Genomic DNA, 23935 nt, shown 5'->3' with positions numbered 1-23935 from the left:
TTATGGTGTGTGGTATAATGTTAGGCCGCGCCCCCTTTTCTCTGCGCCCCATTAGTTACAAATTGGGGGGGGGGGCGCATAACATGCCCTGGCTCCGGGCACCGTGACACCTAACTAAAACACTGGCCATCTGTGCTGTATAATACCACGTGTGCCGTCATGTGTGCTGTATCAGGTCAGGGGTGCCACCATCTGTGCCATATAATTCCTAAGTGTGCCATATCAGTCCTGGGGTGAGCCAAGTCTGCCATATAATTCATCGGGTGCTGCCAAGTGTGCTGTATTAGTCCAGGGGTGATGCTAAGTGTGCCGTATCAGTCCAGGGGTGATGCTAAGTGTGCCATATCAGTCCAGGGGTGAGCCAAGTCTGCCAAATAATTCCCGGGGTGAGCCAAGTGTGTCAAATAATTCATGGATTGCTGCAAAGTCTGCTGTATAATTCATGGAGTGTTGCTAAGTGTGCCGTCACAGTCCAGGGGTGATGCTAAGTGTGCCGTATCAGTCCAGGGGTAAGCCAAGTGTGCTGTATACTTTATGGGGTGCTGCTAAGTCTAATGTGCAGTAGTCTGGGGTGCAGGGGGGGGGGGTCATATATACATGGTATGGTGAATGTGGGATAGTCTGGACATTGTAGGATGGCAGATAGGGAGCCTAGAATTTTTTCTACTTAATAAGGGATTTGTTTTGTTGGGGAGGGCAATATAATGGATTTTGGGTCTGTGAAATTTATGGCCTGATTTTAAACAAAGCACTAGGGTCAGATCTGGTGTATGATTTTTAATGAGCAAGGAGATGCAGTCAAATTACATGTCTGTTTTTACATTTATAGTTGATATAAAGGTCACTATAATGCCCTCTGGACAGAACAGGGGCCTGGAATCATAAATATTTTTAAATTATACTTCTACCACATTTTACGCTAATTCTGATGGATAAGGCCAAGAAATTGGGTGAAAATTGGCCAAATCACACGTGTTGGATATTAGGTCCTATGCCCATCGGAGTTGGAGATCGGAAATGCTTGCAAATATCCTAACCCAATCCCCTAAACTTACCCTTAGAACAGGTATAAAGGGAATGACTATGTGGTGTAATGTGAATAACTGACACTATTTTAACAGGAAAGGGAATAAGGGGCACTACTGTGAGACGTATTGTGTATAATCTAAAGGGGTACTACTGTGTGGCACGTGTTGTGTAATGTGAGTAAGGTTGCACTACTGTGTGGTATAATTTGAATTTGGGGTACTTTTGTGTGGCCATGTTCCTTTCCAGCAAGATCATATCCGTTTTTGGCATGCACTGCCCCCTATTTAATATAGGGGGGGTAGGGCCGCCAATGCTTTTGGCTCTGTGGATAAGGACTGCTATGGATGAGGGGACATGGGTTTTGCTGGCTGCTTCTGTGCTCTATGCTGCTGGGTGATGGGTGTTGTGCTGGGTGACTGGTGCTCAATAAGAGGCAGAACAAACAGTGGTGCTAGGGGGCACCAGCCAAAATCTTGCCTAGGGCATCAAATTGGTTAGGGCCGGCTCAGGCCGTATCTACCTGTCTGGTGCCTAGTACTGCCGTATCTACCTGTCTGGTGCCTAGTACTGCCGTATCTACCTGTCTGGTGCCTAGTACTGCCGTATCTACCTGTCTGGTGCCTAGTACTGCCGTATATCTACTGTCTGATGTCTAGTACTGCCGTATTTACCTGTCTGGTGCCTAGTACTGCCGTATCTACCTGTCTTGTGCCTAGTACTGTCGTATCTACCTGTCTTGTGCCTAGTACTGTCGTATCTACCTGTCTGGTGCCTAGTACTGCCGTATCTACCGTCTGGTGCTTAGTACTGCCGTATCTACCTGTCTTGTGCCTAGTACTGTCATATCTACCTGTCTGGTGCCTAGTACTACCGTATCTACCGTCTGGTGCCTAGTACTGCCGTATCTACCTGTCTGGTGCCTAGTACTGCCGTATCTACCTGTCTGGTGCCTAGTACTGCTGTATCTACCTGTCTGGCGCCTAGTATTGCCGTATCTCATTCTCTATATATACTACCTGCTGCTGGTGCCCAGTAGTGCTGTATCAACCAAGGGGTGCCCCCATGTGTGCTGTATAATTATATGCGTGCCCCCATGTGTCCCGTATCAGTTCAGGGGTGCCCCCATGTGTCCTGTATCAGACCAGGGGAGCTGCCCTTTTTTTATTGTTAAGTGTTTTTTTTTTTTTACTATTAAATGTGCTGTATCAGTCCAGTGGTGAACCAAGAGTGCCATATATATATCCATGTGTGCTGCTATTCTTTTTTTAATAAAAAGAATAAAAGTTTTTCTTTTTTTTACTGCAGGAATGTTGCCATGTCTGCCGTATAATTCCATGTCTGCCGCCATGTGTGCCGTATCAGTCCATGGGTGCCGGCATCTGAACTGTATAATTCCATGTGTGCTGTATCAGGTCAGGGGTGCCCGCATGTGTGACGCATAATTCCTGGGGTGAGCCAAGTGTGTCATATTATTTATTTATAAGCAGTTTCTAAAATAGCGCACACAGATTCTGCAGCGCTTTACAGAGAATATTTGACCATTCACATCAGTCCCTGCCCTAGTGGAGCTTACAATCTATATTCCCTACCACATGTAGATGCACACACAGACATTCTAGGGTTCATTTTTTGGGAGCCAATTAACCTACCAGTATATTTTTGGATTGTGGGAGGAAACCGGAGTACCCGGCGGCAACCCACACAAGTACTGGGACAATATACAAACTCCGCACAGTTAGGGCCATGGTGGGTATTGAACCCATTACCTCAGTGCTGTGAGGCAGTAATGCTAACCATTACACCATCCGTACTGCCCATCATATAATTCATGGGTTGCTGCCAAGTCTTCTGTATAATTCATGGTGTGCTGCTAAGTGTGTCGTATCAGTCCAGGGGCGCCTGCATGTTTGCGGTGTAATTCCATGGGTGCCCCCATGTGTCCCGTATCAGTCCAAAGGTGCCCGCATGTGTTGTGTATAATTGCAGGGGTGAGCCAAGTCTGCCCTATAATTCATGGGGCGCTGCCAAGTGTCCTGTATTATGCATGGGGTGATGCTAAGAGTTCCGTATCAGTCCAGCGGTGATGCTAAGTGTTCCGTATCAGTCCAGGGGTGATCCTATGTGTTCAGTATCAGTCCAGGGGTGATGCTAAGTGTGCCATATCAGTTTAGTGTTTGTACCGCACACTTGTTTGGCTTAGAATAGTTATCCAGCGACCTCGGTGCAACCTTTTGGCCTAAAAATAATATTGTGAGGTGTTCAGAATACACTGGAAATTTGTGAAAATTAAAGTTATTGAGGTTAATAATAGCGTAGGAGCAAAAAAAATATGTAAATATTGCAGTAAGTGAGGGTCAGTGAGTTACTTCTGTCTTCACAAAATCAATGGTTTGTAACACATTGTTATTAGCCAGTAGTTTTCACCTGCCCCCCCCCCCCCCTTAAAGAAGGGTATTGCCTACTCACAAATGATTAGAATTGCACGGATTTGCAGTGACAGAACTCAGCTTTCTGATCAGTTGGATGTAGTGATAGACAAGTTCCATGCGAGGGGTTATTCATTAAAATCTTTAAATACCGGTAGCTCTAAAGAGAAAGTGCTTTAATTGCGTAGAGAGGATTTCTTTAAGCCGGTAGTCAAACCATTTTTCCTCTCATCACGATGTATGATACCTCTAGCTCAGTATTAACCAGGGCAGATCACTTTGGCCGATTGTGGCCACGGATGCTTCAGATCGACGAGGCCACTTACATGTTATAGACGTGGGAAGAATTTACGCAATCTATTAGAGCACACTGATGTATCAGGATTTGGTTCTCCTTCGGGTTCTAATATAATACACAAAAAAACAGGATGCTACCGTTGTTCCGAATTGTGTGACATGTGGCTATTTAATTGCTAAAAATGATTTTAACCATCCGCATAATTCCAATATAAAATCAGACACGTACTTACCTGTGAATCCCGGTTCGTGGTATATGTTATCATCTGTCCTTGTGGACTATACTACGTCGGGAAAACAGCCAGAAAATGTAAGGAACGGATCTCCATCGGTCTGCCATTAAGGCAGCACTGATGGGGAAGCTGAACGATCAACCCGGAGCAGCCCATTTTAAAGGCAAGAAATCATCAAATGTGTACTTTAAGATACCAAACAATAGACCATGTACCAACCTCATCCAGGGGTGGTGATCGCAACAAAAACTTCTACGCCTTGAAGCGGCATGAATATATAGTCTGGATACAGTAGTCCCAAAGGGCCTTAATAGGCGCATTATGTGGAATTCTTTGATGTGATTGCTGTTCGCAGTCTGCAGTAATAAGTCATATTGGATGCTGAACAATTATTGTTTATATATATATATCTGACTTTAACTATATGTTTTTAATAATAAATATTCTTGTAGAGATTTTTGATACATGTTTATTATGTATAATGTTTACATTTATGCATGTATTTATACATTTTATATGCTGGTATACATGTTTCATCTATGATATTGTGGAGATGCTGATACCAGCCCTATCTGTTCACCTGTATCAGGTGGGATGGACACCCGTTAGATGTGTCAGTCTGCTTAGGTCAATGACCGGTGACTGCCCGCATGACGGTGTTACAGAGTGGTAGGCTGAGGTGGGCGGTGAAGGCGGGGCGGCTTCTCCTACATAATGTGAGAGTACTGCATTATTTGTTATGCCTTTCCCTTCTAACAACGGGGCCTTGCGCTCCGAAAATGTATAATAAAATTATTTTGCATGATCCCATACCTCCCAACAGTCCCGATTTTAGCGGGACAGTCCCGATTATCAGGGCCTGTCCCGCTGTCCCACCCGTGGGCGGCAGTGTCCCGCGGTGTGGGGGGCTGTTGGGAGTCCCCCCTGTCAGCTGCTAAGCAGCGGGGAATAAACGCTGTGCGCATGCGCACAGCATCTATTCCCGCAGCCAGGGGGCTGGGGGCATGGCTAGAGGCTCACAGAGCCTCTGGGTCATGCCCCCATAGCGGCAAAATGGGGGCGTGGCCTCGCGGGAGAGCCGCGCGTATAGGCCATGCCCCCAAATTAGGCCACGCCCCCAAAAAATTTGGCATGCCAGCAGCGTCCCGCCTGCTGAGCTGCCAAAATTGGGAGGTATGTGATCCTGTAGTGCCGTGTGCATACTCCTACTTACTTACTATATATATATTTTGGTTGTGTGTGGCAGTGGTGTATGTGTGTGTGTGTGTGTGTGTGTGTGTGTATTGTGTAAGTGTGTGTACTGTATATGTGGAATTTGTATACAGATAGTGGTAGATGCTCAAATTAGTTCAGTAAAACTTTTCAGGTGCATGCAAGGGAGGGGTTAATACTTAGTAAGTAACAAGACATTGGTTCCCCCGGCACACTGAATAGTTTTAGCAACCAATCTTGACGCGGCTTGGGGGCATATCATACACCTGCGCAGGTATATGTAACCAATATCTCTGAATTCTATTATCATGTAGTGTTCAAGATTGGTTGCTAAAACTATTCAGTGTGCTGGGGGAACCAATGTCTTGTTACTTACTATGTGTTATTTGTGTCTGCTGTATTTGTGTGTGTGTGTGTGTGTGTGTAGTGTGTACTGCTATATGTGGTGGTGGGTGTATGCACTGTAAGTGTGTGTGTATATAGGCAGAGGTTAAAATGTGCCGGCACAGGACAAAACTGTGTTGCATCTGTTGTATTTGGTTCCACCTTCTCCAGCTCAGCTTGCCCACTCAGGGGACTATTTGTACAAGCAGCTCTGTCAGCTCTCAGTGTATTAATTGATGCGCCATCTATTAATACAGGATCCACAGTGCACCTCTTATGGCGCTGGGCTGTGGTAGGAATGGGACTACAGGAAGGTCGACATGCATTAGGTTGACCACTGAAGATTGACACACTCAGAAGGTTGACATGGCTTTAGGTCAACAGGGTCATAAGGTTGACATGGGGAAAGTTGTCAGTGAAAAGGTCAACATGGGGTTTTTCACATTTTATTGAGCCGACATGTGTCGACAGGCGGAGTTTCATGCCCTATTATCCACTAGGTTGTGGAGGGAGAATAAAATAGCGCGCTGAGCGTAGCGAGGCACCGTACTCGAAGCATGGTGAGCGCAGTTGGGCAATGATATGGTGTCCATGTTGACTGTGTCGGCATTCGGGACAACATTTTTGAAAAACCCATGTTGACCTTTTGACTGTCCACCTTTCCCATGATGACCTAATGGTTGTGTTGACCTAACGATCCTGTCAACCTAAAGCAGTGGTCAACCTAATGCATGTCAACCTTTCTGTGGTCGACCCAATGATACACGCCCCCACAAGACCAGACCAATGTGGATGCTTATAGGAAGCACCATTGACACAGGAGGCAAGTAGGGGGGGGGGGGGGGTTGTGGCATTTATCATGTATATAAGTGGTTCTGCTACCATGGGCATTTATTATCTAGGTGGGCAGTAGAAGAGGTACACATGGGGTGGGCAGGGGCACATGTGGGGTGGGCAGGGGCACACATAAGGTAGGCAGGATTAGGGGCAAACATGGGATGAACAGGAGCACCCATGGAGTGGGCAGGAGCAAGGGCACACAGGAGAAAGGCAGGGGAACACATGGGGTGGGCAGGGAAACAAATGAGGTAGGCAGGAGCAGGGGCAAACATTGGGTGGTCAGGAGCACATGGGGTGGTCAGGGGCAAATATGGGGTGGACAGAAGCACACATGAGGTAGGTAGGAGCAGGGGAACACATGGGGTGGGTAGGAGCAGGGGCACACATGAGTGGGCAGAAGCACACATGAGGTGGGTAGGAGCAGGGGAACACATGGAGTGGGCAGGAGCACACATGCTACCCTTAGAAGGAAAAACATTTTCACGGTCAGGGCAGCTAAACTATGGAACTCTCTTCCTGGAGAGGTGGTGTCGGCTGACACATTGAATACGATTACATTAAGGTTGGACAAACATTTATTGGTTAAAAACATCCAGGGGTACAAATAAGAATCATAACCTGTCTTTAAAAATATCAGAATAGACTACATATAACCAGGGCCGGTGCAAGCCCTGTGAGCGCCCGAGGCAACCTACCCCCGCCCGCCCCTCCTCTCTGGGGGCGGGGGGGGATTTCAGCGGGCACTATCAATGCGCTTCAGGGAATGGGGAGGGGGGTGCGCGGGCGATACACGGGGATTGTCGCGGGGGGGGGGGGGAGCGGACGCAACCCACAGGCGTTATGAAGGGAGTCAGGCGCGGGGAGGGGGGCTCACGAACTCACCTGTTGCTGACTGGTCTCAGACCTGGTGCCGGGTGCCGGGCGGGCTCAGGACTACACGGCGGCGGCAGCAGCAGAAGACAGGGGAGAGACGTTCATCTAGTGTTATGACCGGCGCAGCAGCTGTTAATTGCAGGACTATTCGGTGCGGAGGGGGGGCGGGGTAATTACAGGAGGGGATGTGTAATAGTGGAGAGAGCTGAGCTGCACTATTGATTGGCAGCGTGCGGTGCCGCCCTCCAGTAGGCAGCGCCCTAGGCAAATGCCTAAGGCTGCCTAATGGTAGCTCCGGCCCTGCATATAACAAGGGATAAGCTAATGAAACCTAGGTTGAACTCGATGGACGCAAGTCTTTATTCAGCCTTACCTGCTATGTAATACTATGAGCAGGGCCGTTTCTATACAATTTAGCTCCCAGGGCAAAGGAATAAAAATGCCGAAATAGGGGCGTGGTTTATTTTTAAAAGGGTGTGGCTTAATATAAGGGCGTGGTCTAGCAGGAAAACAATTACCTTACATCTCACCTTTGCAACCTGCATGTCCGCAGGAATTGTTATTGTACTCCCGCACTTTAGGCTACTACTTAAATCATTAAACACTATTTATCCGTGATGACAATTACACATTACACCGCACACCGTGATGACAATTACACAGTCGCACACCGTGATGACAATTACACATTATGTCGCACACCGTGATGACAATTACACATTACGCCGCACACCGTGATGACAATTACACATTACGCCGCACACCGAGATGACAATTACACATTACGCCGCACACCGTGATGACAATTACACATTACGCCGCACACCGTGATGACAATTACACATTATGTCTCACACCGTGATGACAATTACACATTACGCCGCACACTGTGATGCCAATGACACATTACGCCGCACACTGTGATGCCAATGACACATTACGCCGCACACTGTGATGCCAATGACACATTACTCCGCACACTGTGATGCCAATGACACATTACGCCGCACACTGTGATGCCAATGACACATTACACTGCACACTGTGATGACAATTACACATTACGCTGCACACTGTGATGAAATTACACATTACGCTGCACAATGTGATGAGCCCACCAATGTTCGATGCCCACCAATGTATATATTGTTATATGCCCACTGCCCAGCAATGTATATATTTTTATATGCCCACTGATGTATATATTTTTATGCCCACCAATATTTATATGCCCACTGTCACCAATGTATATTTATTTAAACACCACTGCCCACCAATGTTTATTAATAGGCAGTAACATATATATTGCTGGCCTGCGCCATTAATTTATACGTTACCACCTATTGTTAATAAACATTGGTGGGCAGTGGTGTTTAAATATACATTGGTAGCAGTGGGCATATAAACATATATACATCAGTGGGCATATAAAAATATCCACATTGGTGGGCAGTGGATATATAAAAATATACACAATAGTAGGCATATAAAAATATATACATTGGTGGGCAGTAGGCATATTAAAATATGTACATCAGTGGGCATATTAAAATATATACATTGGTGGGCAGTGGATGTATAAATGTATACACATTGGTGGGCAGTGGGCATATTAAAATATATACATTGGTGGGCAGTGGGCATATTAAAATATATACATTGGTGGGCAGTGGGCATATTAAAATATATACATTGGTGGGCAGTGGATGTATAAATATATACATTGGTGGGCAGTGGGCACACTTCGCACCCCCCCCCCCTTACCTTAAGCGGTCAGGGTGGGTGTCAGGCAGCTCCTCTCTCCATGGCATGCGCTGGCGCTGCTCCTTGTTTATCGAGCACGGCGTGACATCATTATGTCACGCCGCACACATCGGTGGGGGATTGTTTAGACTTCAGCAGAGTCCCGGCGGCAAGCTTGTTGCTGGAGCCAGGACTCCATTGCGCAGTCGCAATATCCAGCCGCGGCCGACGGACCCGTGATCGTGATGATCTCGGAGTCGGGCGGCGGGCGCAAGGGATAGGAAGGGGGGAGGCGGCGGCGCGTCAGCGCTGGAGAAGCTGCCGGGCGCCCCAGCTAATTATCAGAGGCGGACAAGCCGTGCGGCGCCCCGGGCTGCTGCACGGCTTGTCCGCCTCTAAAAACGGCCCTGACAATGAGGTAGGCAGGAGCAGGGGCACAGATGGAGTTGGCAGGAGCACACATGGATTGGGCAGGAGCAGGGGCCCACATGAAGTGGGCAGGAGCACACATGAGGTGGGCAGGAGCACACATGAGGTGGGCAGGAGCACACATGAGGTAGGCAGGAGCACACATGAGGTAGGCAGGAGCACACATGAGGTGGGCAGGAGCACACATGAGGTGGGCAGGAGCACACATGGAGTGGGCAGGAGCACACATGGAGTGGGCAGGAGCAGGGGCACACATGGAGTGGGCAGGAGCAGGTGCACACATGGAGTGGGCAGGAGCAGGGGCACACAGGGAGTGGGCATGAGCACACATGAGGTGGGCAGGAGCAGTGACAAAGCTGGGGAACCTTGTTCTTTGTCCAGACTCTAGCACAGTCACAGTAGGGATGGCCATCGACCATTGATGATTTGAAATAGATGGTTTATGGCCGATGTTGAATACTTTGGCCACCGATGGTTTCCCTACATCTACAGGAGAACTGATGTTTCTTTTTTTTTTTTCAAGGTGCCAGGACACAGAGCATAGCTCCGCCCCCAACAACCCAGAAGCCCCTTTTTCTGATTGGCCCATGTGCCATTCAGTCACTGGTTAGCCTCGCTAGACATGCACATACAACCCCTGTAAGCTGCCCAACTTAGTGTATGTATACATAATTAAAAACATGTCATACTGTAGTTAGGGACTTTTTATTGTATTAAATTGGCTATTTAATAATGGCTTATAAATAATCAATGAAAATAAAAAATGAAGTGAGGCAAGGGAGCGGCCATTATTGCTGTGGCTAGGCCTAGGGCATGCATGTCCAAACTATGGCCCTCCAGCTGTTGTGAAACTGCACATCCCAGCATGCCTTGCCATAGTTTTAGCATTCCCTATTAGCAAAACTGTGGCAAGGCATAATGGGGCAGATGTATTAAGCCTGGCGAAGAGATAAACTGGAGATAAAGTGGAAGGAGATAACGCACCAGCCAATCAGCTTCCAACTTTCATATTTCAAACACTGCTGATTGGTTGGTGTGTTATCTCCTTCCACTTTATCTCCAGTTTATCTCTTCGCCAGGCTTAATACATCTGCCCCAATGGGACTTGTAGTTTCACAACAGCTGGAGGGCCATAGTTTGTACATGCCTGCCCTAGGGATTTCCTCATCCCTACATCTGCCCCTTCCCATAACATGGTTAAAAGGCTTATAGTGTGTACACACTGTACAATTTGCCTTCCGATGTTGACGATATAGTCAACATCGGATGGGCATCGGATGCAGATCAGAAGGGTTTTAACCCTTGCGATCCCGATGCACGTTCACGTATTGCAAGCCAGAAAGTCTTGGCTGCCTTGACTATATAGTGCAGATCTGCACTATATAGTCAAGATTGTATGCAAATCGGATGTGCCTTGCAATCCAATCCCGATCCGATCTAATCATATCGGGGATCGCATCTCAAGGCACATCTCACCGTGTGTACACACCATAAGTTAGCCTTTATGCCTACAGGGCAGCATAGATAAGGTCAGCATGAGACCAAGGCACCTGCACATGGAGCCAACAGTCACCAACCGCCATGGAGAGAGGACACCCAGAGTCCTATCATTTCCACACCTATCACAATCTGACTACAGCCTCTCATCTGCCCACTACAAGCTCCGATACTGTGGGATTACTTTAGGAGATATAACCAGTGTTTTCATTTTGTTGGTGTGATCCTGGATTGGCGACTAGGAAGTGTGATTTTGTCACCGGTGTACATTGTACCTGCAAAGTACTGCACCTGCCGGGGTAGTTTATAACCCACTAGGACTTGCGACTCTCACAGGCCTCAATGCAGATCACTCCTCATATATTACAGGTAAATAAAAACTATATTAAACCTGGGGGTGAGACAGCGGGACCGTTGGGAGGTATGCTTTATTTCCAACTGATCAGCGCTTGTTACATGAATGAGGAGCAGGGGGTCTGTAAGGGTAACTTATTGCTATGGCATGTTTTAAACATGTATGTGTCCTGTTCCCATGTGTGGTATGTATGTATACTGGAGATGCCCCATCCAATCAGTTCTCCAGAGAGATGTCGCATTTTTTAAAAATATATATGGGGACATCTGCATGTATATAGAACCACATAAAGGGGTGATTATATAATGTTATATAATTATATAATCTTTTAGGGCATATCATAAAAAATAATCAAGATATTGACCCCCACCAAGCCTGCACTTATGTACTTCCATAGTCATGATCTGATTGGCTGATGCTCCTGGCCTTTGCTATTATGACACGTTGCAGCATTATAATGTGTTTGGAGTACTGGCAGTTAGTGTCCTGTACAGACTTGGAGAGAGAAGATGTCTGTAGACTCGGTAGAGACTATTTTAGCAGAAGTAGCCATTAAACAGCCACTGCTGTGGTGAGTATCTCCCAAATATCAGGCTCCAGATGCTTACTGTTGTACTGTGGGGGGGGGGGTAATTAGTATAATACCTCCATGGGGGGACATTGGCATTAGTAGTTGGTGATGATTACTGGCGCATCCAAAGCATCATGATACGCCTAAAATGTATAAGCCATGTAATACCTCAGTAGTATTTAGCAGACTGTGATGAAGTGCACTTACCTTAAGATATATATATCAATGTTTTGCCTGCTGGAGCTTTTCTATTCTTAGTAAATTTGACCATATTACATGTCACATTATAAGTATGGAAAATACAACCTGGGTCCTACAAAAAATGTGAATTAAAGGGTTTGGAGCAGGAAAAACTAAAATAATGTAAAAAGGGTGTGAGAAATATATATTCACATAAATTCAATAAAAATAATGTAAGTAACCGGGCCTCATGTTGAGTTTTGTGTCATCCAAGGATAAGCTAACAAATATATAAATATTGTAAAATACACAAACCACGTAGAAGATTATGAGTGGGATGCTCTAACCTCCGCCACCAGGTACCGCCAGCCCCCCACCAACGATACTAATCGTATATGCTCTAACATATGCGATTAGTATAGCAACGGGAAGCTTTTGTGATAAGAGCTGCCCATTGCGAAGCAGCCGGCGGAGGGCGAGCGAGTCCCCAGGCAGTGGCGTAACTAGATACATGTGGGCCCCATAGAAAAAGTTTGTAAGGGCCCCTATTTATCACCTAATGCTGAAAAAAGTGTGTGTATATATATATATAATTTTTACATTGGAATCAATGTAAAAAGGTCCCTGAGACCATTTTACCATTGGGCCCAATAGTAAAAGCCCCCGAAACCACAAATTTAATTGCATAGCCCCCTCATGGGTGAAATGGTCCCCCATTGTTAACGCCACCCCACGATGAACGCCAACCCGAAGTGTGGCGAGCGCAGCAAGCCCGCGAGGGGCGGTGGTACGCGTCCTCCGACCTTTTCATACCCCCACTATCCACGTTGGCGTGGAGTTGATTTTATATAGTGTGGCGAGCGCAGCGAGGGGACGCGCATTACTTCTCAGGTATTACGCGTCCGCTCGCCACGCTTCGGGCCCGGTGGCTCGGTGCGCTCGCCACACTATATAAAATCAACTCCACGCCGACGTGAATAGTAGGGGTATGAAAAGGTTGGAGGACGCGTACCGCCCCCCCTTGCCACACTTCGGGTTGGCGTCAATAGTGGGGTGGCGTTAACAATGGGGTGGCGTTACAATGAAAAATGGGGTCTGGGGGCCATTTAACATTGTACCCTATGTAAAATCGCGTCGATCGCATCGCATGCCATTAGAATGGCATGCGATGGACGCGATTAGCACGATTTTCTCTTTGCCGGCAATAAAGGCTGGTAATTGACAGAAAATCGCGTCCATCGTGTTGATCGCATACCTTAAGTACCTTAACTTAAGGTATGCAATTAACCCTTGACGGGCGCTGTGCTAGGAAACAAGTACTATATATATATATATATATATATATATATATATATATATATATATATACAGTGGTCGAAGTGGGGCGGTATACGGGGGTATGGCATACCCCCACTTTAATCTGAAGATAAAAAAAAAAAGTTTTTTTTCCCCCTCAGGATGCTCTCTGATCACTCAGCAGCACATATTGTGCTTTTGTAATACCCCTGTACAACGGGGCAGTCTGGCAGGGGACGTTGATGGACAGGGGGGTGTCCGAAGGTGCGCACTATATTCACTCTTTACTTTTCCATACCCCCACTTCAAGATTTCCATACCCCCACTTCAAAATTTCCACTTCGACTACTGTATATATATATATATATATATATATATATATATATATATATAGTGGGTGTCACGGCCGCGGTTAGGACGCGCCGCTCACCTGTTCATCTCCGGCGGCGGGGCCTGCGGGCCATCCGTCCGGGTGCAGGGCGGGGAGCGCGGCGTCCAGGTCTTCCGGCTGCGACCATCCTTCTGGGGCCTGCGGCACACGCGTCCAGCATGAGAGCTAACCAAAGTTGTTTGTCTCCAGTCCGGTCGCCGCCATGTTGCTGTAGCCAGCCAATGGTTCAGAACCCCAGTTCAGCTCCTCCAATCAAGATCTGCCCTGGGGTATAAAGCAGAGCCCTCTGGGGCATACAAGCGCCAGTGCTTTGTTGTCAATCCCTGTGGAGGAAGCTTCAGCCTGTGCTCCTGCCCTTGCCCTGTGATATCCTTGATCCCTGTCTTCGTTACCTGCAGCTCTACACCTGATACCTGGATACCTGCATTTGCATTCTGCTCCCAGCCCTTACAGCGTCACACCTGTTTCCTGGACTTTGCAATTGCACTCTGCCTCCAGCCCTTTCAGGTTTGCTACAGTCTCTCAAGCCTCTGCACATGCTGCAGCCCTGCGTGTCTGTTGACACATCTCCACTCCTGCTGTCGACCAGCTGCACCTGTTGCCAGCCCTGCGTGTCTGTTGACACATCTCTACTCCTGCTGTCGACCAGCTGCACCTGCTGCCAGCCCTGCGTGCCTGTTGACACATCTCCACTCCTGTTGTCGACCAGTTGCACCTGCTGCCAGCCCTGCGTGCCTGTTGTCGCATCTCCACTCCTGCTGTCGACCCGCTGCTCCTGTCGTCAGTCCTGCGTGTCGGTTGACACATCATCACATCTGCCTGTGGTCCAAGTTGCACCTACTGCCAGTCTTCCGTGCCTACAGACGCCTCACCATCCTGCTGTCTGCCTCCGCACCTACTGCCAGTCTTCTGTGCCTGCTGACGCCCCGCTATCCTGCTGTCAGCACCTGCATCTACTGCCAGCCCTCCGTGCCCGCTGACGCTTCTCCATCCTGCTGTCTGCATCTGCACCTGCTGTCAGTCATTGGATGTCGCTGACTTCCGGCGTCTACTGCCCATTGCCGTCTGCCCCCACAGTCAGTCTTTGTGTTTCCCAAGTAAGCTAACAGAGACTCTGGGATCTCTCCCCTCATTCTGGACTTTCCGTTGTTGCCCAGGTACTTCACTGGGTTCCCCGATTTACAGTTTCATATATGGTCTTGCCTTCTCATGTTGGTGCTACAATAAAGAGTTTTATCAAACCTGCTATTCTCCAGTCTCCTTCAAGCCGCAAACACCCAACCTCCAGGCCTCAGACAGATCCACAAGGTACCCCTAGCGTGACAGTAAGCACTGGCCCAATGGATCCGTCCGCCAGCCAGGAGTTCTTCCAAAATGTGGTCGCTCGGCTGCGAGCACTGGAGGAATCCCAGCAGCAAGTTACTCAAGCCCTCCAAAGCATATCTCAAAGGCAAGCCTCAAATCCTCCGTCACAGACTGTCTCCCCGTCTTTACGATTGTCTACCCCTTCTAAGTATAATGGTACCCCTTGTACCTGCCGGGGGTTTATCAATCAATGGCCCTTATTTTGATCGGCACGGTACGGCCCGCGTGCGGCCGTACCGCCGATGTTTTTTGTCTGCACATGCGCAGAGGTCATTCTGCGCATGTGCAGCCCCCTTCGCCGCAGACGGATTTCGTCCGCCGCAAAGGGGGCGTATAGGGGCGTGAGGGGCTTCAGCCCCTCATTTCCCTATGTGTACGCCCCGCGTTTCATGGGCGTTCCCATGAAAACGCGGGGCGTATGCATGGTAATGAGGGCATGACGCCCTCATTACCATGACATGGGGGCGGAAAGCTGACGTCGCCGGATGTCAGCTTTCAGCCCCCTTACAAGCTCCCACACGGACGATTGTCCGTGTGGTCTGAGCTTGCGGGAGCTGCCGCGGCGTGCGGGCCTGCCTTCGATGGTCGTCGACCATCGAAGGCAGGGGGCAGCTCCCACCATGGTGGAGGCGTAGCCTCCACCATTTTTGTGCGGATCGCCAGCCGTCCGTGTATGGACGGCCGTGGCGATCCGTCCGGTGGGCGGCCCTTGGTTTGTGCGGTCGGAGCCCCGTGTGCGGCTCTGACCGCACCAACCAGAATAAGGGCCAATGTGAAGTACATTTTTCCCTGCAACCAATGAACTTTCCTTCTGATCGTGTTAAAGTGGCTTACATTGTCTCTTTATTATCAGACTCTGCATTGGACTGGGTCTCCCCCCTTTGGGAAAGAAATGATCCTCTGCTCTCCAAGTACTCTGACTTTATTTCCCAATTCAGGAAAATTTTTGACGAACCAGGACGAGTATCTTCTGCTGCTTCAGAAATCCTACGGATTCGTCAAGGCTCCCGCTCCGTTTCTCAATATGTTATCCACTTTCAAACTGTGGCATCTGAACTGAAATGGAATGAGGAGGCGCTAATTTCCACTTTCTTGGCAGGGTTATCTGAACGCATGAAGGACGAGTTAGCCACCCGAGATCTTCCTACCTCGCTGGGTGAGGTCATATCGCTCTGCAATAGGTTGGACCTCCGTTTCCGTGAGCGTCAACTAGAGAAATCCCGACAAGAGCGAGGCAAGTCTATTCCCGTGTCTCTTCGCCTTGGGCCTACTCCTCCTCCAAATTCTTCTGATGAACCTATGCAGATTAATCATACTCGTCTAACTCCCGAAGAACGCCAGAGAAGACGGCGACAGAATTTATGCCTGTACTGTGGGGAGTCTGGTCATCTTTTAGCCAAATGTACCCGTCGTCCGTTAAACTCCCGGTCCTAGTTGGTTGTGGAGAGGCCAACCTAGGACGAGTAGAAAACTCTCCAATCAAGTCCGACTCTTTGCTATCCATACAGGTGGTGTTACCCAACGGGTCATTCGCAGTATCTGCTTTACTGGACTCTGGGGCAGCCGCCAATTTCATTTCGGCCCAGTTTGTGTCCTATCACGGCCTGGACTCTCAGAGACTTTCACAGCCGCTCCATTTATCTGCCGTTGATGGGAGTCTTATTCCTCAAGCCTCCATCACTCATCGAACTCTGCCCATTAAAATTCAAGTTGGGGCGCTGCATCAAGAGGAATTGTCTTTTTTCATTATTCCTAAAGCGAACCATCCTGTGGTGTTGGGGTTTCCTTGGCTCCAGCAGCATTCTCCAAAAATCAATTGGAGTACTATGGAGATCCTGTCCTGGGGTACGAACTGCCGTCATACCTGTCTTCCCGAATTAGTGCGCATCCAGTCCACCTCGCCTACGTCTCCTGATTTTCTTCCTCAAGCCTATCAAGCCTTCTCCGACGTCTTCTGTAAAGGTTCAGCCGACAAATTACCTCCGCATCGGCGCTGGGACTGTCCCATCGACCTTATTCCAGGTAAAATGCCTCCAAAGGGCCGAACCTATCCACTCTCTCTGCCAGAGACAGAAGCCATGTCCCAGTATATTAAAGAGAACTTATTAAAAGGCTTCATCCGGCCTTCCACGTCTCCAGCGGGAGCCGGATTCTTTTTCGTTAAAAAAAAAGATGGAGGCCTGAGGCCCTGTATTGATTATAGGGGACTGAATAACATAACAGTCAAAAATAAGTACCCGTTACCCTTGGTGACTGAGTTGTTTGACCGAATCAAAGGGGCTAAAGTCTTCACTAAATTGGATCTCAGAGGAGCCTATAACCTTATCCGTATCCGAGCAGGCGATGAGTGGAAGACAGCTTTTAATACTAGAGACGGTCACTGCGAGTACCTTGTTATGCCATTTGGTCTCAGCAATGCTCCAGCAGTATTCCAAGAATTTATGAACGAATTATTCCGTGATTTACTGTATTATTCCGTGGTTGTTTATCTCGATGACATTCTCATTTTTTCTCAGAACATTCCGGAACACCGTCAGCACGTGAAGGAAGTGTTACAGCGATTGCGATCCAACCAGCTATACTGTAAATTGGAGAAATGCGAATTTGAGAAATCTTCAGTTCCTTTTCTTGGTTACATCATCTCAGGTACCGGGTTAAGCATGGATCCTTCTAAAGTGCAAGCAGTTCTTGATTGGCCACAACCTCATACCTTAAAGGCGGTTCAACGCTTCATTGGCTTTTCCAATTATTATAGGAAATTCATAAAAAATTTTTCTTCCATCATTTGTCCCATCACAGCGTTGACTCACAAAGGAGCCAATCCCGCCAAGTGGCCTCCCGAAGCGGTGGCTGCATTTCAGCAATTAAAAAGTGTATTTACTTCAGCTCCAATTCTTCTGCAGCCTGATTGTTCTCGCCCGTTTATTCTGGAGGTAGATGCCTCTTCTGTTGGGGTTGGAGCTGTACTTTCACAGAAGTCTGAGGACGGTCACCTACACCCATGTGGGTTCTTCTCCAGGAAGTTTCTGCCAGCCGAGATGAACTACCCCATTGGTGAACAAGAATTACTAGCCATTAAATTGGCCTTTGAAGAATGGCGGTACTTGTTGGAAGGGGCTAAGTTTCCTATATCCGTCATCACAGACCATAAAAACCTGTTATATTTGCAGAACGCCCAGTGTCTGAACCCCAGACTAGCCCGATGGGCCTTATTCTTCACGAGATTCGAGTTTGTGTTATCTTTCCGTCCTGGGTCTCAAAATGGCAAAGCGGACGCACTCTCCAGATCTTTCACGTCCTCTACAGAAGATCGTACCATAAGCCCAGTTCTCAGCCCTACAGTGTTTGCCAAGACCGCTGTTGTATCCATTCCTAGGGGAAAGACTTTTGTTGATCCTGGACTCAGATCATCTTTGCTTCAGTGGGCACACTCCTCTCGTTTTTCTGGTCATTGCGGTATTAAGAAAACCTTAGAATTCATTAAAAGAGCGTACTGGTGGCCGTCCATGAGGAAAGATGTCACTGACTTCATTGCGTCCTGTACCCAGTGTTCTCGTCACAAGTCTTCTCGTCAAGCACCAGCTGGTCTTTTACAACCATTATCCATACCCGAGTCACCCTGGTCACACATATCGATGGACTTTGTCACCGATCTGCCCCTTTCACAAGGGTTCAACACGATCTGGGTCGTCATCGACCGTTTCTCCAAGATGGCCCATTTCGTTCCACTGAAGGGCCTTCCGTCTGCTCCTAAATTGGCCCAAATATTCATAGCTGAAATATTTCGTCTACATGGTCTTCCGAGAGAAATTGTTTCTGACAGAGGGGTACAATTTGTATCGAAGTTTTGGAGAGCGTTGTGTAGTGCTTTACAGGTAAAGCTGAACTTTTCTTCATCTTATCATCCGCAGTCCAATGGTCAAACAGAAAGAGTAAATCAAGATTTGGAGGCCTTTTTACGCCTCTATCTGTCCTCCTCGCAAGACAATTGGAAGGAGCTTCTGCCTTGGGCCGAATTTGCACATAACAACTCTTATCATTCCTCCACCGAAAAGACTCCCTTCTTCATTGTATATGGCCGTAATCCACGTGTTCCAGAATTCCAAAATCTTCCTGTTTTTGACATACCAGCAGTTAATTCGTCTGTCCAGTTTTTCTCAAGCGTTTGGAGGAATGTTCATGCTTCATTAGAGAAAGCCTCCCAACGTTACAAGAAATTCTCCGATCGGCACAGACGGGCAGCTCCAAAACTCAAGGTGGGTGACAGAGTGTGGCTCTCCACCAAGAATATTAGACTCAAAGTTCCGTCTATGAAGTTTGCACCTCGATTCATTGGGCCATATACAGTAACTTCGGTGATCTCTCCATTGGCTTATAAATTACAGTTGCCTCGTTCTTTGAAAATTTCTAATACTTTCCATATCTCTTTATTAAGACCATTGATATTGAATCGATTCCAGGATAAAGTACCCAAATCCCCTCAGCCTCAAGCTCATCATGATGTTGCTTTTGAAATTAAAAAAATTGTGGACTCTAAAGTTCGTTCAGGGCAAGTCCAGTATCTGGTAGACTGGAAAGGCTTCGGTCCAGAGGAACGATCCTGGGTGGATGCTGCTCGCGTCGATGCTCCCACTTTGGTCCGTAAGTTTCATCAACAATATCCAAGAAAACCATGGAAGTGTCCAGAGTCCACTTCAAAAGGGGGGGGTGCTGTCACGGCCGCGGTTAGGACGCGCCGCTCACCTGTTCATCTCCGGCGGCGGGGCCTGCGGGCCATCCGTCCGGGTGCAGGGCGGGGAGCGCGGCGTCCAGGTCTTCCGGCTGCGACCATCCTTCTGGGGCCTGCGGCACACGCGTCCAGCATGAGAGCTAACCAAAGTTGTTTGTCTCCAGTCCGGTCGCCGCCATGTTGCTGTAGCCAGCCAATGGTTCAGAACCCCAGTTCAGCTCCTCCAATCAAGATCTGCCCTGGGGTATAAAGCAGAGCCCTCTGGGGCATACAAGCGCCAGTGCTTTGTTGTCAATCCCTGTGGAGGAAGCTTCAGCCTGTGCTCCTGCCCTTGCCCTGTGATATCCTTGATCCCTGTCTTCGTTACCTGCAGCTCTACACCTGATACCTGGATACCTGCATTTGCATTCTGCTCCCAGCCCTTACAGCGTCACACCTGTTTCCTGGACTTTGCAATTGCACTCTGCCTCCAGCCCTTTCAGGTTTGCTACAGTCTCTCAAGCCTCTGCACATGCTGCAGCCCTGCGTGTCTGTTGACACATCTCCACTCCTGCTGTCGACCAGCTGCACCTGTTGCCAGCCCTGCGTGTCTGTTGACACATCTCTACTCCTGCTGTCGACCAGCTGCACCTGCTGCCAGCCCTGCGTGCCTGTTGACACATCTCCACTCCTGTTGTCGACCAGTTGCACCTGCTGCCAGCCCTGCGTGCCTGTTGTCGCATCTCCACTCCTGCTGTCGACCCGCTGCTCCTGTCGTCAGTCCTGCGTGTCGGTTGACACATCATCACATCTGCCTGTGGTCCAAGTTGCACCTACTGCCAGTCTTCCGTGCCTACAGACGCCTCACCATCCTGCTGTCTGCCTCCGCACCTACTGCCAGTCTTCTGTGCCTGCTGACGCCCCGCTATCCTGCTGTCAGCACCTGCATCTACTGCCAGCCCTCCGTGCCCGCTGACGCTTCTCCATCCTGCTGTCTGCATCTGCACCTGCTGTCAGTCATTGGATGTCGCTGACTTCCGGCGTCTACTGCCCATTGCCGTCTGCCCCCACAGTCAGTCTTTGTGTTTCCCAAGTAAGCTAACAGAGACTCTGGGATCTCTCCCCTCATTCTGGACTTTCCGTTGTTGCCCAGGTACTTCACTGGGTTCCCCGATTTACAGTTTCATATATGGTCTTGCCTTCTCATGTTGGTGCTACAATAAAGAGTTTTATCAAACCTGCTATTCTCCAGTCTCCTTCAAGCCGCAAACACCCAACCTCCAGGCCTCAGACAGATCCACAAGGTACCCCTAGCGTGACAGTGGGTCCAGAAGGTGGCCGGCACTCCATGCAGCAGCAAAAAGACGAATCGGGTGCCCTCCCAGGAGAGGGGGATGAGACCCGCTCCAATATACAACAACACAGACGGGTGGCACTCCAGAACTAAGTACAGTAGTCAAACGATCAGGTGATCCAACGTTTCAAATGTTATTACAACATTTTTCACCCTGATGAAAAATGTTGTAATAACATTTGAAACGTTGGATCACCTGATCGTTTGACTACTGTACTTATTTCTGGAGTGCGGCCCGTCTGTGTTGTTGTGTATATATATATATATAGAGAGAGAGAGAGAGAGAGAGAGAGACAGAGAGACCGGTGTATCCCAGGTTTCGACCAGGAGACAGACACGTTACTGCAGCATGTATCCAAATAGGGAATTGTATCTTCCTCTTGATAAAGGGGTATTAACCCCGAAACGAGCCGTTGGGGCTATGTTGCAATAAAATTCCTTATTTGGATACATGCTGCAGTGACTTGTCTGTCTCCTGGTCGAAACCTTGGATACACCGCTCTCTATCTAAATTGTTGACAAAGGCACGCAGCTTCTTTGAATTTTTATGGACCGTGCCGGTCCGTTGGCCGCATATATATATATATATATATATATATATATATATTTATTTATATAATATGTCCAAAGGCTGGCACTCCGGTGCATAAACACTGTACCTTGCCCCTGGTGCCTTCCAATAATTACCATGTATTGATACAGGGAGATAGGATAGCGTAGGTGGGTGGGCGGCACTCCAAGGCTGTAAATAACAAGTAACAAGCAGATGGCTTATATCAACGTTTCAAACTTTAGGTTTTTCATCCTGATGAAAAACCTAAAGTTTGAAACGTTGACTTAAGCGGAGGTGTGCTGCCCACCCACCTACGCTATATATATATATATATATATATATATAGAGAGAGAGAGAGAGAGAGAGAGAGAGAGAGAATTCATTTGTGTAATTACTCTTGTTTTTGTTTTATTTCTTTTTGCATCTCGCAGGCATCATGTGAGATGCAAGAAAGGTGATAAATTCTTTATCAAAAAGAAACTGTCGGACCAACGAATAACATCGGTTGGGCCTGTAAAAGCGGACCACGCTATTATAGCATGTAAGCCTCTTTTCCTTTTATTATTAAAGTCATGTATTTGATACTGCATACACTGAGACAAACTGAGCGGTAACCGCACAAGACGTCCATTTATCATTATATATTAGTGACATATTCCTCAAAAACAGCCATATTTGGGGGGGCTAGCCACACTCATATGTAAGTGATATCACCAATATCTGCTGCATTTCTTCAGTTACTGACAATAGCCGCAGCCCCCCTAATGGTCCTCATATACTAGTTCGACTTGTCCTAAAGACAAGTCAAACCAAATTCCCCCTGAGCTCCCCCGGCAGCTCCCGAGAGGCTTACTTACAATTTGGCACTTGATGTGCCATTACTACATGTGATTTATCACATGTAAAACTCCCGGGAAGCTTCAGCAGCGGCGGGGAACAGGAGAGCTGGGGAGCGGTGAGTGGTGGGACGGAGCTGGAAGTGGCAGTGTAATTTTTTTTTAAAAAAACATGTAAAAAAACTGGCCGGCTCATCACCCAAAAGTTCCTCCACTGTCCTGAATTCTAGGTAGAAGCTGCGGTGGACAGCTTAGCAGGCCACATGAATCCTGCAGCCGGCCATTAGTGCTGTGGAAGATACTATGTCTCTCACTGCATTACCATATTAGACTTTATGGTGCCCAGTGTCAGAAAGAGAATTGCCACTTCCCAATTTATCCACTAGGGAAAACGGGAGGGGCATGAGCACAATGATCCCTGTAATATATACATATATATATATATATCAGAGAACAATGCAAATTATTGGATATAGAAACATATCCTCTTTATACAACATGTGTGCACTTAACTTCAGAGCTCTTTGTTATTAAGTTAAATAATACATTTCAATATACTGCCACACCCATTATTCAAACCAATAACCTGTTGCATTCCTGTTAAATACCTTGCTCATTGAGCTATTTAATTTTGCATAAAAACTATGCAAGCACATGTGGAAGCCGGCTTACATGCCCACAGCACTACTATGACACTCCCACAAGAACACTAATGCACCCAGTTACTACCCACAAATGTCCATTTCATGGAAAGTGTGTATGTAAATGTCATGTGAATATGTACCGTATGATGGACTAGTGATTGCTTGTGATAAATACACAGTGACTTATATGCTGCCTCTTCTCTTAGGTGAGGATGAAGTCCCCAAGAACTTTGGCAGAAAGTTACCGGTAATCTTCAGTAAACGGGATTGGAACACCAGGATGTGCTGGCGTAGTCCCCAGCTGCCAGCCTCCTCCCCAGCTGATGCTCTGCCTCAGTCTCCTGCTAGACAGCTTCCGGGGAATGTCCAAGAAAATGAATTGAGCCCCGAAGCCATACAGGAGGAAATTAAGAAACTCCTCCGCAAAATTAGGAGGATGTATAAAGTAAAATCTTGAATAAGTGACCTGAGGTGCCATTCTCCAGCTGCTGCTCCCTGAAACCCCTAACCTATCACAATTGATTTTTTTAAATGAAATGTTTGTCATATTTTAATATGTTTTTAATATATTTAAATTCTTTTTAAATCAAAAAATGGACTGTGTTTTTATTTTGTAGAACTTAAGTATAGATGTTACAGGGGCAGAATAATTAGTGTTTACCTTTCTGTTTATGAAGGTTCAACATGTGACATCTCAAAACATGCTACATATATGTAGA

General features: G+C 47.6%; 1 long non-coding RNA gene across 3 annotated transcripts in view; it reads left to right on the top strand.

Annotated features, from left to right (window-relative positions):
• LOC146035793 (uncharacterized) overlaps positions 1-23716 on the top strand; it is a 40002-nt gene extending 16286 nt beyond the window's left edge. Inside the window, exons 1-3 of one of the 3 annotated variants that reach the window (XR_014460716.1) lie at positions 2075-2479; positions 22168-22277; positions 23423-23716. This is a non-coding gene — a long non-coding RNA (uncharacterized LOC146035793). Of the gene's footprint in view, positions 1-2074; positions 2480-10880; positions 11333-22167; positions 22278-23422 lie in introns of those variants that run through there. The other 2 variants (XR_014460717.1, XR_014460715.1) reach the window with 2 other exon arrangements.
• The last annotated feature ends 219 nt before the right edge of the window (positions 23717-23935 follow it).

This window comes from Crinia signifera, chromosome 9 (assembly GCF_055691185.1).
Source record: "Crinia signifera chromosome 9, ASM5569118v1, whole genome shotgun sequence".
Classification (NCBI taxonomy): Eukaryota; Metazoa; Chordata; class Amphibia; order Anura; family Myobatrachidae; genus Crinia; species Crinia signifera.
The sequence above is the reverse complement of the archived record's forward strand: the minus strand, read 5'-3'. Positions and strand labels throughout refer to the sequence as shown.